The 18,631-nt window shown below is 46.0% G+C and overlaps 2 protein-coding genes across 2 annotated transcripts in view; one reads left to right on the forward strand and one right to left on the reverse strand.

Moving 5' to 3' along the window:
- LOC117160950 (interleukin-1 receptor accessory protein-like 1-B) overlaps positions 1–18,631 on the reverse strand; it is a 134,957-nt gene that overhangs the window by 114,973 nt on the left and 1,353 nt on the right. The window lies entirely within an intron of this gene.
- The window catches only part of LOC117160881 (acetylcholinesterase), a 63,815-nt gene continuing 50,044 nt past the window's right edge, over positions 4,861–18,631 (forward strand). The window contains exon 1 of the mRNA XM_076617832.1: positions 4,861–4,901. The gene's annotated coding sequence lies outside the window, so the exon portion shown is untranslated. The remainder of the gene's footprint in view (positions 4,902–18,631) is intronic.

Here is an 18,631-nt window from a genome sequence, read left to right on the forward strand (position 1 = left end):
ATCCTCGGAAGAGCATACACGTGCCAGCCGCGACGGCACATCTAATGAATGCACGCTAGTGGGGGATATCGATTGGCAACGAAGGAAAGAATTCGTTCAATTTGGGAACAAAAGGACAGTCCGTCTTGTGCCGTGAAATAGAAAAGTCCTCAGTGCCATTGCGTAGCAACGCATCGATTGAACTCTCGGTCTCAATTGTTAGTTGTTAATCATTATTGTTAATCGTTTCTGTTAATTATTATTTGTTGATTCTGTCTATTAAATTTTTTCTCAATAAACTATTGTTCGTTAAACGTCTGAGTATTCCTTCCGCACCTATCACGACGTACCACCTCATTAACAATGAAATGGTGTGACAAGAGGGCAATGTATATGTTGTCCTCTTTCCACAATGAAGAATTTGTTGACCCGAAACGTCATTATCGCAGGCAAAAAATGATTAAAAAACCGAAATGTGTTGTCTGTGATGGGAACTGTGGAGCGAATCGCGATACCAGTGCCAGATTTGCGACGTTGGCCTATGTGTAACACCATGTTTCGAAAAATACCACACGCAATACCATTATTAAAAGCTATTAGTATCATACAATTATATTATACCATATCATATTATTATATTCTGTCATTACAGAACATTTTATTTGTTTCCAAATTGTAATTGAAAGTGAGTGTGTTAAGAACTTATAAATACTCTGTTTTGAGGAAAGTTTGTTTCTTCGAAAAGCACCGTCAGAGCAGCTCGGTTAGCAGTGAGCCGTAAACGCGGCCGCTGACGACCTTTCTCGCGCACCGTGCACTGTTTTGCCGCGGTGGAGAAGCCGCCCGAAGCGAAAGGGTCAATTTCGTTGTCCTCGAGTCCAAAGGATCGATCGATGGAACGCATCGATCGAAACGCTGATACCGTATATTGCCTAAACTCTGCGTGTAACGCTCGCAGGAACGTCGCGTCGCTTTGTGTTTGCGGCGGTATTAATATCGCGAGAGAGCTCAGTCAGGTCGCCTAATGCGATACCGTAGTAGGACAACCGTAGTGCAGACAACAGGTGCTAATAACACGTACAGACACGTCCACCTAACTGTCGCTTGTCACAGTTTACTTCCGCTAGATAGTAATCAGCTGCAACTTAATTAAGTACATAGCTCGTGGTAATCGTGAGCCACGTTCTTAAACGCGTTCTCTGTTGGCTGGAATCAGCGGGAACGCCTGGAAACGGGCGAGGATTCACGCCAAATTCGTACGCGGTCTCTTCGATGGGTTTCAGCAATCCTGTTCCAACGCTTACAAACCGATCTGTTGCGTAACTTTCGCGAAAATTCGAGAAAACGTTTTCAATTAACGCGAAGGAATCTCGTCACGTTCGATGATCTCAAACGGGATTTCCAACTAGATTTACAGCGTCTTTCGCGCTATCTTGGAATCTTACGGCAACAATTAGCAGAATCTCGGCTGCCTTCCGTAACTTTGCCACGTTTACGTGTTTCCAAACGACCTTGCGCGTTCCAATTTTGCCGGGTCTCGATGCTACGAGAAACGCGTTGCGAATCTCTACCATTCGCGAAAGAGAAATCGTTGAAAAGCAGAGCGGAGTCTCGTTTACCCAGCCACTTCCAACAACTTCGTTAAGGGATTTCGATTGCGATTAGAGTTGCGCGAATCTCGAACGGTCCTTTGAACCTTTTTACGATTTCGATAACCCGTACATCGACCTCCTTTTTAACACCGTTTTAAGTGCTACTCGAAGTAACGATATCGGTGGTGCGCGAAACCTATTAAGGAATGGCGGTGGATTAACTTTCATTCGTTTATATTTCATTATTTACGCCATGATACGCAGTGGTTATTACAATACGAAGTTGGTTACCTCGGCAGAACGAAAGGTAAGAAACGTTCGAAGATATCGGGAATACGAAGGAGATCAATATCCTCGCGAGAAAGATTGACCTTAGTGAATATCCTGTTTATACAATTTTTTTGCTCACAAAGATCGTGACGTGATTCCTGCACGAGTAAGAGAACAATGCTTTGAGCGCAAAGATTACAGCGAACGTTGTTTCGTCGGGTGAATCCTTGCGTAGCCCCGAATCTATTCGTCGGTCAAGGCGGCCACGTCAACACAATTAATTGGAGCGCAGTAATCCTAAGGAGCTGTCATAAAAGGATGTTTTTTGATTTACCGTTAGGGCCGTTAAGTGGCATAAAACATCCTCGAGTCAAGGTAAAAATCAGGTAAAAATTGTGAAAACGTGGGTTTTCCCATGTTTCCCGGGATTCCACCCACAAGCGACCAGTGGTGGGGCAATCTTCACCGAGCAAGAGTTTTCTTTTGCAACAGCATCGTCACCGGACTTCACTGGATCTACGACTACAGATCAGTCAACATATCTTGACTTGTTCATCGACTTTAGAACAGTCAACATCTCTCGAACGGGTTTCCACCCTTCAATCAATCACCTACTTAACTCATCCCTTACGTAGCGTAACTATCTTTTCTATAAAGTTGTTGGAAATATATACTATCTTTGAACTGTTAATCAAGCATTCTACTTATTAAAATCATCTCTATTATCCTAATCGAAATAGGGGATCGATCTGTTCGTGGCGTCGATTGTCAAATCGTAACGAGAATTTACGACTCCCGTTGACGCGCTTCCTCGAGATCGCGTCTCTCTGCGACTGGCCGAATAAACAAACGTCAAAGTTCAAACGTCGTGAGGCTTACACAGCTTAACACTTTGACCGCCACGTTGGTCATATACGACTGGCCATGGTTTTCTCCTGTGACACCACGATGGTCACTGATGACCGGAGCGCTTGAACTTACAATTATACAAATTGAACGAAAATTGACAGTTAGGGCATTTTGAATATAACCGGTAAATAGAAGATACTTTGAAACAAAAATTTGAACAATTAAACATTTTTATTAGGACATCAATAAAAAAAATAAGGACAAATCTTGCAGCTAACGGTGCACTGTGTTAAAACACTTTAAACATAAACGTGGTTCATCGATACAATCTGGACAATAGGTGGTCACCTTTTTGGTCCGATTCTTAGCAATTTTTGCTCCTAACTGTTTAACATTTTTTTATAGCACTCTCTGCAAAATTTTCGTGCCTGGTACGCTTGCCCTTCTTTCTTCTTCTTCTTTGTCGAATAAGTACATTTGACAGCTCTGGTGAATGGTACTGTGTAAGGTGCGTTGCGAGCACCATTCTAAAATCTGATACATTGATTTTTGTTTTTGTTGCTTGTTTATGGAGTATCATCGCGTTTGAAATTGATGTATTTAACAATAACTCTAAAGCTAATTTTATATACCAGTTGAGAGTTCTTCTATGTGGTATAGAATATGCTATCGTTTGATCTGATAAATCTACAGCACATTTTCCTCTGCTGCAATCTACCACTACCATTGGTTTATCACAAATATTATTTTTTTTGTACCTCTATCATTTCAACCGAATGTTTCGTCGAAATCATAAAAATGTCACGCTTGTCTCTCAACCTTACTATTATATATAGAATGAGCAAATACTATTTACTTAATATCTTCTACACGTTTCAACAATATATTCTGGACGTTTTGCTTACGACGAAATAACGAATACGAATGGTTTGTTGGAATAAACGAAGCCTCGTTATAATCTGTCGCTATCAACTGTTACCAAGGCGCCACGGTGGTCACGCGATAGCCACCAATAAGATAAACGGTCCGTCGGGGAAGAATGTTGTCTTACATCATCGATTTATTATTATTTTGCCATTTTATGCTTTGAATAATAAAAATATTCCCGTGAACGAAACATATGATTTCGGCGTGGCAGTCAAAGTATTAACCCTTTGCGGACTACCGCCGCATATATGCGTTCTGTGTAAGCCATGAATTTGGCCGAGGAACTCACATATATGTTTGGCACAGAACCAAAAGACTCATATGTGTGTCATTTTATTTATCCTGAGGAGAACCTGTACATGTACATATGTCTAGATATCTGAGAATCTGTTCATAGCTTCGGACAGTTATTTTGAAGTGACTGGCGTATGTCTATTTTTCTGGGCGATAATCTTATGCAGATTTACGCATGGGTATAGTAAACTAAAGAGTATTATGTCATGAAAATTATAGACCTTTAGAAATCTTATCTTGCGTTTAACGTAAACTCGCAAGTCGTGTGAGAACGAATGGTCGAGTCAGAACGAATTTCAATCTTTCAATGGCATTACCAGATGAATCAGAAAGCTTTTTACATATTTTATATATTTTTTATAATACCTTATACACGATGGCTAAAAGTTTCAGAAACAACATGTTCGATAGTGATAGCAGTGATAACGAACATTATTTTGAACCCAACAAGATAGAAGACGACGACAGTGGTTCGGACAGTGGAAACGAACTCCGTTCAACAACGAATCGGTTCAGACGTTCAATATTTCTAGTAATAGCGACAATGATGATGAACTAAATATTGATGAAAATAATACAAGCCTCGACAATGAATAACGCAAACGTTCAACGTGTATATTTCCTCGATATGCCAATATCTCTTGTCCACAGCGACGCTCGTTCGTTCGCAAAAGGTTAAGATATGAGAATATTCGCGTTGAACAGGAGATGCGAATAGTCCTGAAATCATGTCACGTTTCAATTTTCCGATATCTTGGCCCTCTATTAGACACGGCTTCTTACTCATGCAGCAATCACGACGTACTATTCTTGGCTGAGAAAATTGTACAAACAGGATATGCGCTAAGTTCAACAGGAGACACGTAACAGCCTGAAACACGAGCACTTAGGCGTAAGTAACTATGTTGTATACGTTCGAAATTGTTAGCGAGGTAACAGTAGTGCGGCAGCCAGATAACGGAACAGTACTCAAGACGAGTCCCAACCAAGGTACGATAGCTTGAAAAGAAATTTTTATTGTTCACGTGTTGTCACATTTGTACAGCTTGACTCTTCTCGCCTCGGTTTTCCCAAGGAATCACACATACACCCACATTTACTATATTTAGTCTGGTAACTTATCGGTAACTGATTGGAAGTAAGTGTGTATGTAACGTCGCCGCGTTTCTTTTCCGTATCTCAACTGTCGACTACTGGGTATAACGGTTGGTTTTTGGAGACGATGGCCCAAGTCGGAAATAGGCCAGTGTTCCGCGTTCGATCGAAGAGAGGGAGAAAGACGTTGGAAATCTCGCTTCTTTCCGTGAAATGTTCGGTCGCCTAAAGGACTATTAATCATTTCGATCAACCAACACCTTGATTCGGTGCCTTTGAGGGGTTCGCGGAAAAAGATGCGATTCCTGGTACGGGACAATGGCTGGCGAATTTATCATTCCGAGACAAGTACGGAGGAGAGAGTACGTGACGAGTGCATAATCGCGATCTCCTTTGTCCGCGCACAACGCAGAATCGCCCGACGAGCGTTTCGGCGCATGAAAATGAACGTCGTTCCACCTCCGCTTCTCGTCTTCCAGCCGATCTCTGTTTCCAATAGCCACGTTCTTTTGTTCATTCGACTGTACACGCCTTCCAACGATCAACGTTTATCTTTTGTTCGTAAATATTCGCGTCTATCGCACGATAACGATATAAAATTCCATTTTTACACGATAAATTGGCGCGTGCGTTGAATCGCTCGTTACGAGTTATCGAATCGCCAAGAATTTCACCGACTTGACGGATTTCTCTTCTCGAGCGAGTAGCGAACTTGGAGAAGCAGCGAGGCACGCGCAAGTGCACGCGTAATCAACCTTTGGATAGTCGAACTACGTGTAGAGCCCGTGATCGCGTGCTACTCGAGTTTCCACGAATCGTTTACTCGCGTTCATTCACCGTGGCAGTTTTATACCTTCCCCCCTAACAATCTGACATTTCGAGACGGTGACTCCCGCGAGTTTCATACGCGGCCGCTCGAAAAGACACTCTGCCAAGATCGTCGTTCACTTTGTTTACTCGAGCGTACGGCATTCCATTCGCGCGATAGATGATTCGTCAGCGTCGGTCTGTGCGTAATCGTAACAGCGGAGACCCAATTCGCATTCGTGTCAGCCTTTTCCACGCTCAACTATTCGGTGTAAAAAGGCTGACGCTCGTGACCCTCGTCCTCTATCAATCTAGGTTAACGATATATTTATATTACATAGGCATGGCGAGATCTTTTATTGTCGTTGATACACGCGATCCAGTCACGAAAGACGCAACACCACGGCACTCGCTTATCCGTCACACCATCGAATATATGCCGATCGAATTCCGATCGAATAATCTAATCAGCCATAATTTCGAAAGTATCTCTTTCATCGACGTATACGCGTCTATACGCATGTAATATACAAATTGCCGCCAAGGCCGCAAAAGGCACCGTGAAACTCGTGAAATTGCTCGATGGTCTCAAGTTTCCGGAAAGCAAGTTGCACGATCATCCCACCGCGTGGATATACGTCTGCTATCGCAGAACCAAACTCGTACCGTACCTAAACCAGTCGTACCTTGGAATTTCAATCATAGACCATCGACCGATATCCATTTGCTACGGACCGAGAGTGAAATGGATTCTGCAAGTACCGACCAGCAAACTGACACGGGCAACCGTTTAGGATATCGAATTGTTTGCGTCCGGGTTAAGAGTTGCGAGACAGAAGTTCGACTACATCCGTTCGAAGATTGCGGCGGGCAACGTAAACGCGAGTAAAACACGCGATTCGAAATCACTGCAGCATGAGTAGTCCTCTGCTTGCTGTTCGAATTTCGAGGACGATGGGTTTTCTAGTAGACGGCGGCGGCGCGTTAATAAATCGCTGGAACGAGGGATCGTTCGGCGCGGAAGCCACATTTTCTCGCAACTGCTTTCAAACATCGCGATAAAGACTTTCCTGCTCCTTGGAAGGCAGCCGAAAGGCCATTTACCTCAGAGTTCGTAGCTTGTCACGCGAGACTACAACCGGACTCCACGTGAAGCGTCGCCGAGATCGTTTTATTGTTTCGTTCGGTCGCGACTATATCTCGATGTTTCAGCAGGTTTCCCGCGAGTTCTCCAAGAACCGGCAAACTCTCCGCAGCTAATGACCCTTTGAATCGCTGCTTTTCACCCGCTTTAACCCGACGAACGTAGAGCGCTTTCATCGAAAACGAGCTATTTGGTTGGCAACTAAGTGATTGCGGAGTTTGTCATTAGGTGGTGATCACAAAATCCGCGATCACTTAGTTGCCAACCCAATACATAATCGGGGCGCGTGCAATCGCATCGGCAAGGATACCCTTTCCACATACAGCAACCACGGTTGCTTTTACGCTACATCTACGTAACACCGTTTTTGGACATGAACGACCGCCATAAATCTCGACAGACTTCCGTCTAATTAGCTGAGCTTTCCCTGAGATAGCTGCCTAATTCACCTCGTGTCGTTTTCTTCCACATTTCCGGTTCTCGACGTTCGACGCTCGGAAATCGGCTCGCTTGGCCGATTTTATTTTTTAAAAGCATCCCTGGTATATCTGGAAAGTCAGCGAGAAAATTCTGGCGAGGTACTTTCCAACTTTTTCACTTAATGATTCCACGAAAGGTGTACTTTCTGGAAACAGAATATCGAAAGCACGCCACGTTCCGCGAACAGGGAAACTCTTCTGACCGAGTTTCGCTTTTGAACGTAAACTCGGAACGCGAATAAGGTCTCTTGACTCCGCTAAAACGTGCATGCTCCAGCGAAATGCTAGATAGGTTTTCGTAACAACGTTATGCACGTTGCAACGTTAGCAACAATAACGCCATAGGCAAACTGTCTTGCCCGAATTCGATGCACAGCAACCCTTTGCCACCGGATCAATCAAATAAACAAATCCGATTACCGACGTGGAATTTAACCAAAGAGACAAGAAGCAGCGGAGGGAGAACCTCGATCGACGTTCGACGATCGTCGTCTTCGCTCCATTCGCATCGACGAAGCAATAGGAAAATGGGACCTGGGAATTTGCAACTTTTGAACCACGTTTGGTCGAAAGGTGGTTCCGATATACGAGAACGAGGAGCAACGGTGTTCCGGCCGGAAAACCGGAAGAATGCGAAGCTCTCCGCAGATCCCAACTATTTACGTGCTACGGACGATTTGCACGAGCTACCCTGCATCCGTAACTGTTCCGAACTCTGATTAGATCCGGACCCTGCTCTCTCCTGTTTGAACCCGAACAAGATTCCAAACTCCAGACTGCCTGGAATTTCCAAATTCCGGCTTGCCTTCCCTTTTTCTCGATCCCATCTGCGCGCACCCGTTCAAATTCAAAGTACCGATTAACCATGGACCTCGGACGCCGGTTACACGGGCGATGGAATTTAGCAGTTTCGTTCGATCGGCTGACCCCTTCCACGCATCCGCTTCAACGAAATACGTCTGCTCTCGTTATCCTCCCCTCGCATCGTCTCAACCAAGGTAACTTTCATTTCCTAAACGGTCGTCGATCGCGACGGTCCAAAAGCGTCCATCGAGCAAGGAAACATTGTTTTACCGAGGGACGTCGTTCAATTGCCGAGAAACGTCTTAGTTAAAAAGGAAGTTGAATTAACGGGAACGCGAATTAGTACGCGGCGGTCACTTCGGTATGAAATTTGGCCAAGCGGTAGGGTAAGCAGAACGTAGGAAATGGTTGGCGCGGTCACAAAGGAACTTGTTTTCTCTTACCGAACGAAATGGCAAACTGGAGGTGTGGAAAACGTCGAGCTCGATTCTTTGTCTTCTACGGATCGAATTACGCCGTTACTCTCGCGTCATCGATTACTCGAAAAAGGTCAAAAAGTAACTTTCGCTGAATTCCGGCGAATACGACCGCCACACACTTTTGTGATCGCATCGGCGCAATTTAGACGGGAGTTGGAAAAACTCGACAAACTGTCGACCCCACCCTCCCAATATCGAAACTCGATGCTAATTAGAGTAACAATCTACCACGCCAACTCCGCCTCTTGGAACGAAGAAAATTTACATAAACGAGTTCGAGGAATCGCATCGTGGAAACAATGGACAGAGTGAAACGAAGGATGACTCACGCAAACGGACCGACCATTCTCTCTCTCTCTCCCCGCGCTCGTCGCGTTTCCATCCTCCATTACCTCCAACTTTGATTTCCCTTTACCAAAACTGATATCATCTGTCTGGACTATTCGCGGACGACGCATCAATTGCGCGACTAAAATGAAACTAAGGCAGCCCTCACACCAAGATATTGAAAATACATATGCATCGATGAAAGCGTTCGCAGGACGAGTCTCGCGAGACACAGCGTCGATATCGACATTTCCTGTATCTTGGCAACACATTTTCCCTACGAAGGCGAAACGTGAAAACGAACAACGATATTCACACGGTACGCAGCTGGCAACACGTGTACTACGAAACGCGTATCTCCGTGTGAAAGCAGCCTAACGCGAATCGGCTGCCAGGACCGGAGCGGAATCTCGGCCAGCGATGTTTACTTTCACAATCATGAAAAAGAAACGAGTGAACTCGGGAGGGAAAAATCGATCGCGTCTGGCACTCGACAAGCAGAAGACGTGAATAACTAACGTCAGTTCGCGCTGATCGCTATGCGCTCCAACTATTTATAGATTTCGCACTAACAGCTATGCGTAATGCGCATAGCTTCGCTGTATGTATGTATATGTGTGTATAGCTCGGTCGACGCGTCGCAATCAACCGGTTCCATGTTGTCTACCGGATTATGTAGCTATATTTCTTCTACGTAAATAATTCAAGTTCCTCTAGCTCGGATACAGTTAACCAGATTTCAGATGTCTCACATAACGCTTTGGGATTTTTTCCCGGCATCGTCGAAACATTCGGATGGGAAATTTACAAAATCTTGTAATACTTGAACAGAACCGTTGAAATAATTACTTCAAGAGAAACTCTACATCTTTTTGTATCTCACATCATACTTTTGTATATCCGTAGCCTGGAGACCGCTGTTACGAAGAGAATAGAATTTAGCGAAACAAAAAAATGGGAAATAAGGAGAGATCATATTATCGTGCCCTTGAATATAAATTATATTTTGGATTACAGGGTCTAGAAACAAAAGAGATATAAATAGATTTCTACTGCTGTTTCTTGCATCCTTCAGCTACAGCTACAAGCTTGACTTTTTGGTAATGTCCTTTGCTATAAATATATGAACCTGCTCGCTATCATAGCTTCTTCTATTGTATTGTAACACTGCAAGAGCGAGGATCTGGATCGGCATATACTTATACCTTTATTTATTTCAATATATTTTTCTATTACAAATTCATCCACTCGTTCTTCTATCAGTCAACCTCAACAAGAACAGTTTTACTTCTTTCGATCTTCTGTTTTTCTTATCCTTTTCTTTATACCTATTCTTGTTGTTAATGAACTTTCTTTACGCATTTGCACACTGATTATTTCTACCATAATGTGAATTCTCTTCCGTATGCGGAATGAGTAAATAATGAGTAAACTTCTAAGGCGATACTCTTCGAAAAGGTCGGCCGTGCAAAATGATCGCCATAGCAATTCTTCCTTCGCGAGCGAAACCTCACCGCAATTTTCGTCGGTCGGCAAGAGAAAGCAACTGGACGGTGGAATACGAGGAGAAACCGGGCAGCGAAGAAGTTGCGTTAGGAAACACGGTACCGGCAAAGAAGAGAGCGAGAGACCCGGGCAAAGGAATAGAAAAAAGGGGGAGGAAGAGGCAGCCAGAGGAAGAGACATCGAGGGCCCGAGCGAGATGGAAATTTATCGCGTGTATAAGGAAGAAAGTGGTTCGACCAGCGACTCCACATGTCTCCCTCCTGCAAGTTGCACCTGCGTTCCTGTCTACAGATGTATTCCCGTGTAAACGGTAACATTCATGGAACATGCAAGGCATCTCGCACACGCGCTTCTCTCCCTTTCCCTTTCCCTTGCTTCTATCGTTTCCTTTTGTCGTTTTGTCATTCCCAGTCGTATTCGAGAGCCGGACACTTTACGCCCGTCGAGACGATACCGGAACGACGTCGTATCGAAGGCAAAATGGTCCGCGAGCGCGCGATTGTCACGAGCTCAAATCCATAAGATCGGGTAGACGCAGCTCCCGAGGAAGAGGTGTATTATCGGCTTCTTCTCTCTCTCTCGTCCATTGATCCCCGCGAAAACATTCCAGATGCAAATTGCATCCGCAGCCGGTCGCATTTCCCTGCCAGCGTCACCACGCCATCGTTTCATCGGCAAATATACATTTTCAGTCGATATGTAAATATGGACACCGTGTAGCTTCGAATTAAGCGATGTGGTTTAGGAGCGATCCATCACCGGTCTACTTATTAACAGCGATTCTCGAAATCTATTTGGCAAAGCCGCTTTGTCAACGACCGAACGTGATTTTTCAAAAGCCGCGTGTTCTGTCACGCTACGACGACCGTTTCTAGGTGACGATATTTTGATCAATGGAATGATACGGCGTGATATCCGATTTTGAAAAACTCGAACGTATTCAGCCAACAGTCATTAAACGCAATCCAAACGCAATTTTCTGTCGGCGGAATGCGAGTGATTTCATCGAGGCCGGATTTATATCGCCTTAACGAATTTTCCGATCGATGAGACTAACGGAGAAAGGGTTTACAACGCTGAAAAATTTCGGATAAAAAAGGAGAGAAAAAAAACGCCGAACAACTTTTCGGTAAAATCGCAACGGGTGGGCGGCGTCTGCTATTCGTCGGAACAATGACGAAATTAGCAAGGAAAACATAGGATTGTTTGTTCCGTTGCTTTTTAACGGTGCCGCGCGGATAGGATTTTTCCTGAAAATTGTTCGTTCCAGGTGTTCTCGTTCGTGGTCGGCAGGTAATTAGCAAAGCGTGACGCATCCGCCGAGTGTTTTGCTTCGAGTAACGGTGAATCCAAACTCGTGACTCGTGATTCTCGCGAACGCAAACAGGGAAGTATCGGTAGAAAAATAAACGAGATTCCCTCAAATATTTGCGGCGATGGATATCCGTCGTTACGTCGGGACGCTTTCCATATCGAGGCCCTAACCAAATACCCCGAACCATTTACTTTCGACAAAACCATCTCTCGTTTGCTTTTTTCAAACCATTCTCTTTCGTCTTTTTCTGCAACCTCACGGATGAACGTTCGCGTTCACCTTTCAGTCGCAAATCCTATCTCGCTTCAACGTGTTCGCGATTACATCTCGGGATGAGAAACACCGATGACCGATGGGAAGCAACAACAAGCCATAGAACCGAGGAAACTGGCGACCGACCGTAGCCTTGACGGATTTATTTTACAACGTGGCGTTTCGCGATGCACGATCGATCTGCAGCTTGGATTTCGCGAGTTTCTTCCAAGAAAGAATGGCAAACGACGAGAAATCGGCAGTGTCGATCGGTAGAAGCGAGTCGCGGGAAAGGTACGACCTCGGCGAATGACGAAAGCGCTTCTCTTTCGCGTTTTTACCTTCCCGTTCTCCTACACGTTCTTGCAGCTCCGTTGAGCGCGACTAGGCTCTCGTCTACTATACACGTTTAGCCTACCACCGCGTATTCGTACCTCTGTGTCGAGTATTATTATACGCGATGCCCGCACCATAGGACACTTTCTCACGGTTTCTCCGCTGTCGCTGAATTTCCAAATTTTCCGTCTAAACGAGAACGCGTTCTTATCGAACACCGAGCAAAACGACGACGGTTCGGCTGACTCGCTTCTGTTTATCGTTGTGCCACTTTCGAACTTGATCGTCCAAGCTTTCCTAAGACTCGGGGAACATCAAACTCTCGATAGTCGAACGCTAATTTCTACTCATCGGGTGGTAAATTAAAGCAAGGAAAGGAGGCAAGAAATTAGCCTTTTACTTGCAAGGATAAACGCCGGCTGGCAAAAAGCAAAGAGAAGAAAAAAAGAATCGCTGATTCGCAAGAATGATTAGCGCAGGTGCACCAACGATGCGACGCGCGGTTGGAAAAACCGACGATTATACTGTAGCTTGGAAATGATGTTATTGGATAGAAATTTGTGCAACGTAACGAGTCAGCGCGGGTCACGCAACCGGTAAATATAGTAGGTATCTCGGCATCTAAGCGAGAGGAGAGACAGTTGGACGCGAAGATAAAAATACAATGAGCCTCGGGTTACGAAATGTTGTAGAGGAATGTTGGGACGCGTTATCGATGCTCGTTCGTCGTTGCCAGCCAGCCACGCGATTTATCGAAAATTTGAAAAGCCGTTGGAAAAAACCGTGGCGCGTGTAACGCGTTCTCCAAACAACCGTCTCGTATTTGTACAGCAAATAAAACCACGGCAGCTTCCGGTATAAACTTTCCCGGTCTGGTATTTCTACGTACACGCAAAGGCATAATAACGACACATAGTAGGACACCTTCGTGTCCCGTTAATCGAGAAGCGTGTTAAAGCGAGCCGCTTCGTTTAATCGGTCTCGCGCGGTGTAACGCGATTCTCGAATGGTCGAACGAGCAAGCTGACCGAGAATGAAATTCGAGGCTACGGGGGCTCTTGTCTACGCTTTCCGAGAAGCCGCGCAGTAACTTTTGACGTTCTTTTCCCCGTAACGGAGACGCAATGCGGCCGTAAATTGCGACGGATGTGCGCCAAGGTGAAGAGAAATAATTCCACGAAATCTTCCGTTCCGAGGCCTCCGTTCGATGCCGACTATGCGAATCGCGTAATCGCGCGTACCTACCCACTAAAATTGGCGCAACGTGACGCTACGATTCGATGACTCGCGCGGCCGTGCCTATGCTTTTCGCAATGATACAAATTTTTCAGGAAACCGCAACGAGCGTTTCGCAAGGAGCGGTCCGCGCTGCTTTCCCACTAAAAAGTACCGCGATAAGACCTGGCGATGTTTCGCAACGATTTCCTATTGTTCGACCGACTGCAGAGTTTCGCGCGATCGAATTCGACGGAAAACGTTCTCGTGACCTCGAGCGAACGAGCGAACGAGCGAAAAGGAAACGGGTTCTCGAACAGAGGAAAACTTTTTCTCTCGGTAACGTTGCTGAAGATAGAGACGGCCTTGCAGCGTATACCTTCCACTGCGAAATGCAACCCGTTGCATTTGCATCGATAACGCCTGGAGACCGCGGCCACCGCTCGAAAGATCCCCTTTCTCGGCACCCAGAACCATACACTGGCACTGCTGCATCTTTTGCCTTTCCTTAAATTCAATCGCATTGCCACGGCGTTCACGTGCCACGATGCACTCGGATCGTATTACACGAAACCGAGACGGGAGAAGAGGAGAGAAGAGAAGAGAAGAGAAGAGAAGAGAAGAGGAAATTCGCCCTCGTCTCGATTCGTCTCCTCTCGTCGCCTGCCGCTTCGCTCCTCCGTTCTGCGCTCTCCACTCGACTCGCGTTTTCAAACTTTGAGAAAAACCGCCACGGGAAACGAAGCGGATAGACGAAGCTACGGTTTCTAGATCGAAAAACTTTTTCCGCGTTCTGCTACCGTGAAATTTAGGCTTCGCTTCCAGCGTCGTCGAAAATCCGAGGAAATACTCGACGCGCCGTTTCCACGTCGACGAACAATTTCCTCCGCGAATTTGTCAAACGCGAACAATTGCCGTCTCTTTCTCCAATTCTTTCCAACGAACGGTATAGGTAAGTAACTGCTGTGTGTACAGTCGACAGCGTTCGCCGGTTGCGATGAACGCAACGGAACGGAAGAAAGGACGAGTCCGTTGGTCCCGTGGTCGTCGACTGGAGCCCGGACCAAGCAAAAAAATCATCGAGCTATTCGTGTTTGTATTCAATGTTGCTCGAGAACCGTAATCAGCAGAGACTGGCCAGTCGTCAATTTGGTGCTATGCTTCGACCAGTCCCATACTAGGAATTACATACTCGCTCTTCGAAAATCGTCTTAACGAATTCCGTGAAGGAGCAGAGTCGAGAGAAGCCAGCAAGAATGGTGCGTCCCTTTGCCGATGTGAAATTACAGTTCTGTTTCTCTGGCTTGTCATTATCCGAGTCCCGAGGCCCTCCGAGCCAACGCAGACGCGTATACGTGCCCTCCAACTTTCCCCAGGATGCGACGTCCGTGCAATTGCGATTTCTTTTCTATCCTTCCCTCTCGTCGCCCTTCCTTTTCACGTTTCAACCTCTCAACCATCACTTTGCCACCTTCTCTTACGAATCTTGGAAAAATTCTAGCTACGAGCTTCGATTCGGATTCGCAAATAACGACGAGGAGGAAAGCATCAACGCTAACGCATGAAAGACAGGGCAACACCCTGTCCATGGTCACGATTACACACTCTCGAAACGTTACTATACGAAGAATAGCTACAACGGTCGAAAGGAAACGCGCCTCGGCTGAAACATAAATGCACGCAAACTATCGCGTGACGATGAAAAACACACGAAAAGGAGACGTCTCTGACAATTGGGAAACGACTTTCCGCAAAACGATTACCGACTTCCGTTACATCGGAAGCGTATCCCCGGTGCCACTCGCGACCGGTCCTCGTTCGCGTTCCGCACGCTATCGTCATTATTCGGATACATGGTAACTGTATGCGTGCCGTTCGAACGGAACGAAACGACCACCGGTAAAAAAACACGCTTACGACCATAGAGCGGATGACTTTTCGTTACGTTGCTCGTCTCCGCTCGCAGCGGTACACGTTACCGCTGTCGTTACCCGTCGCTCGGCGATACTCGAAAATTCGCCAACGCCACCAACCGGCAATTACCGTTGCTGAAATTTCGTTGCAGCGCGTCGAGACCGTGCGTGGAAAAATCGAATTTGCCTGGATCAGCGCGCAAGGGTCGTCCGCAATGTCCGTTAAGCCGACTTTTTCGCGCACTGCTTCGATTCGCCGAATATTTCAAGCATAAATTTAAATAAACCATCTCTGATGGTAGTCCTCCGCACGGCTCGCCGACCACTCGACGGATACATATATGCATAAAATTGGCTTCGTTTGACGAGAAACGTGGCGCATTAAGGTGGCGACACGCGCGCCGTGTCGGTCAGTGGTTCGAACGACGTGCCGCGTTGCACGTAGTTTCTAGTTTTTTGTCGACGATCGCCACTGGTTCGGGACGCGAGATGCGCGAATCGCATGGCCAGTCGTACCATCTTCCTCGCGAATTGCTCATCAGATCGAGATAAAATATGAAATATAACGCGGCCATGTTTCAGGAGTTCGCCTTCGCGGTTAGACGTAGCCGGATGTTGCCACTAGTTACAACGCCACTTTCTACCGGTGAAACGCACATCGAGGACATTCAACCGAGAACATTTGCGCATCAACGATTTCGCTTGAATTTCATCCTTTGTTCTTTACGTTCGTCTGTGGAGCGTGTACACGCCGCGGAGCCCTATACGCTCTATACAACATAACATTGATAACGCCGCTGCATCCTCGCGAGTCTAAATTGTTTGCAATGCAACATTTTATACTAATATACCGGCACTTTCTCGTGAACGATGAAAATAATTTCGTGCAAACGTATATGTAAATAGCCGAGAGGCAGAAAGATGAAACGTCATATCGATAGACGAGTTTCACTTTTGAAGAATGGAGATGACTGCTATGAAATTCTACAAATGCATAAATCGTTGCTGTTTCGTTCGAATTCTCTGCAATTCTGTAACGGGGACAAACGGAAATTTAAGATGTAAAAGAACGATGAAGCGCAGCTCTATCGCGACTGAACTAGGAGGAGAGGTGTTTAATTTATGCCTTCCGCATATCCTTTGTTCCGCGGATGAATTCGACCGCTAATAAAAAGCATCGGTCGGACATTTACGCATCGACGATTTCGCCCCTTGTTCTATTCAGACCCTCGTGTTCCTCTTTCTCGGAATCGTCATCGACGCGATACGCGCCGGAAGAAGAAAGGGAGAAAATCGCTTACGGGGAAAAGCAAAAAGCGGAAAAAACGTCAGGGCCCAGGAAAAGGAGTGGAATCTTGGCTATCTTTTTTCCTTTTTCTCTTTCCTTCCCGCCGATTATGGCTACGAGCAGTTGTTTTTTTCAAAATGGCCGTCTCGTACGCCGATTTTGTCGTCCTTGCACTCTGCAAACACGCCCGAAAGAAATGCTCGTTTGCAAGTATGCGAACCGTAAAGAAGAATCGAGAGATAACGACGATGCAGTGGTTTCTAATATTTTCGCCGAAATTACGATACAAATGAAAGCACCGGTGCTGTCGTGCGTCATTTTCGATTCGTACCCACGATTTTTTGTCCGTCGCGAAGCTCGCTTGCATACTCGTGCATTCAAGATGGCGGAGAGCCTGGTAGGCAAAGCAGCACAGGTACATAGTTACAGAAACGTTCAGCAGATACACATCGAACACGTCGATCTAAGAATCGGTATTTCGGAGAACGCGAAACGACTGGTAATCAGATTTTCCGACGTTTAACTACCGCAGACAAGAATCACCGCAGCATACGAAATGAAATGTAAAAAATCGAAGGGCTACGTACTTCAAGTTATGCGCGTGAGAATTATCCGTAAAAACGATATCGACCAGGATAGACAGTAGACAGGACGACGGCCCGTTGGAATCGATTAGACAGAATCGATGGAAGGATCGGAGAGAGAGAGAGAAAGTTGGGCGACCTGCGAACGAACATCCGCATAATTTCGTGCGTGTTCATCGTCGGGAAGCGGCATGCTTTAGATGGACACGCTCGATAGAGACGTAACAGGTGTGGACAGAGAGCGGGAGCGGGAGCATGGCCACACGTCCGTTAACCCTCGGACTTTTCGAGAACCAGACGCGACAACCTCTCCTTCTCGAGAGCAGCAGAGGCCAGTGAATGCGTGCAACAACTATACCGTTTGACACCTGGAGGAGTATACGGAGAACGCGCGCGCAGCGCACAATAGCCAAGCTAAAATCCCACTTTGTCCCAGGAATAATAAAGTTCCCGGTGCGGAAGGGATTCGGCAAATCGGCCGGTCGACCCCTCGAAGGTCTCTTCTCGGAACCGTGTCTTTGTTAGCTCGCCTTGCGGTTACGAAGGGGACAGCCGAACGCGTCTCAAACTGCGACCCCCTACAGCGATTTTCATCTCGTACTTCGTACCGTGTTTCTAGATTTATCGTGGAATAAACAAGCGCTTCGCAGAAACGTTATTACCGGGTGACGTGACGTGACTCGCTTGCCTCGTCGCCACACCGTACCGCGCCGCACAACGCCGCACCACACCGCGTCCCCAACAATTCCAATAACCGATCGCTTCTTCGCTCTCCTTTTTACGATTATCTCCAATGCGAATATCCTTTCCACTGGAAACCTGTTACGCTTTTGACAAACCATACGCCATTTTAGAGGACAGAGTACGCGTCTCTTCAACTTCCCAATGTTTATTCGGAAACCATTTACCAAGTCCTCTTCGTGTTTCTCTGTTCAGCCGATGTGTGCTTTGTCAAAGACGATGTTTGTTTTAAATCGAGCGTATTCTATGACAGACTAATAACCGGTTTAACGTAATGCTCTGATGATGGTTTAAACAAAAAAAAAAAAGAATATGCATATATGTATTCCGTAAATGTAGTAAATCAGTGAGAGCGAACAGTGGACACACTTCCAGGTATTCGTCGAGTTTGATAAAAAAAAAAAAGTGGTAAGAAATTGCATCAGCCTACGCGAA

This window comes from Bombus vancouverensis, chromosome 4 (genome assembly GCF_051014615.1).
Source record: "Bombus vancouverensis nearcticus chromosome 4, iyBomVanc1_principal, whole genome shotgun sequence".
In the NCBI taxonomy this organism is placed as follows: domain Eukaryota; kingdom Metazoa; phylum Arthropoda; class Insecta; order Hymenoptera; family Apidae; genus Bombus; species Bombus vancouverensis.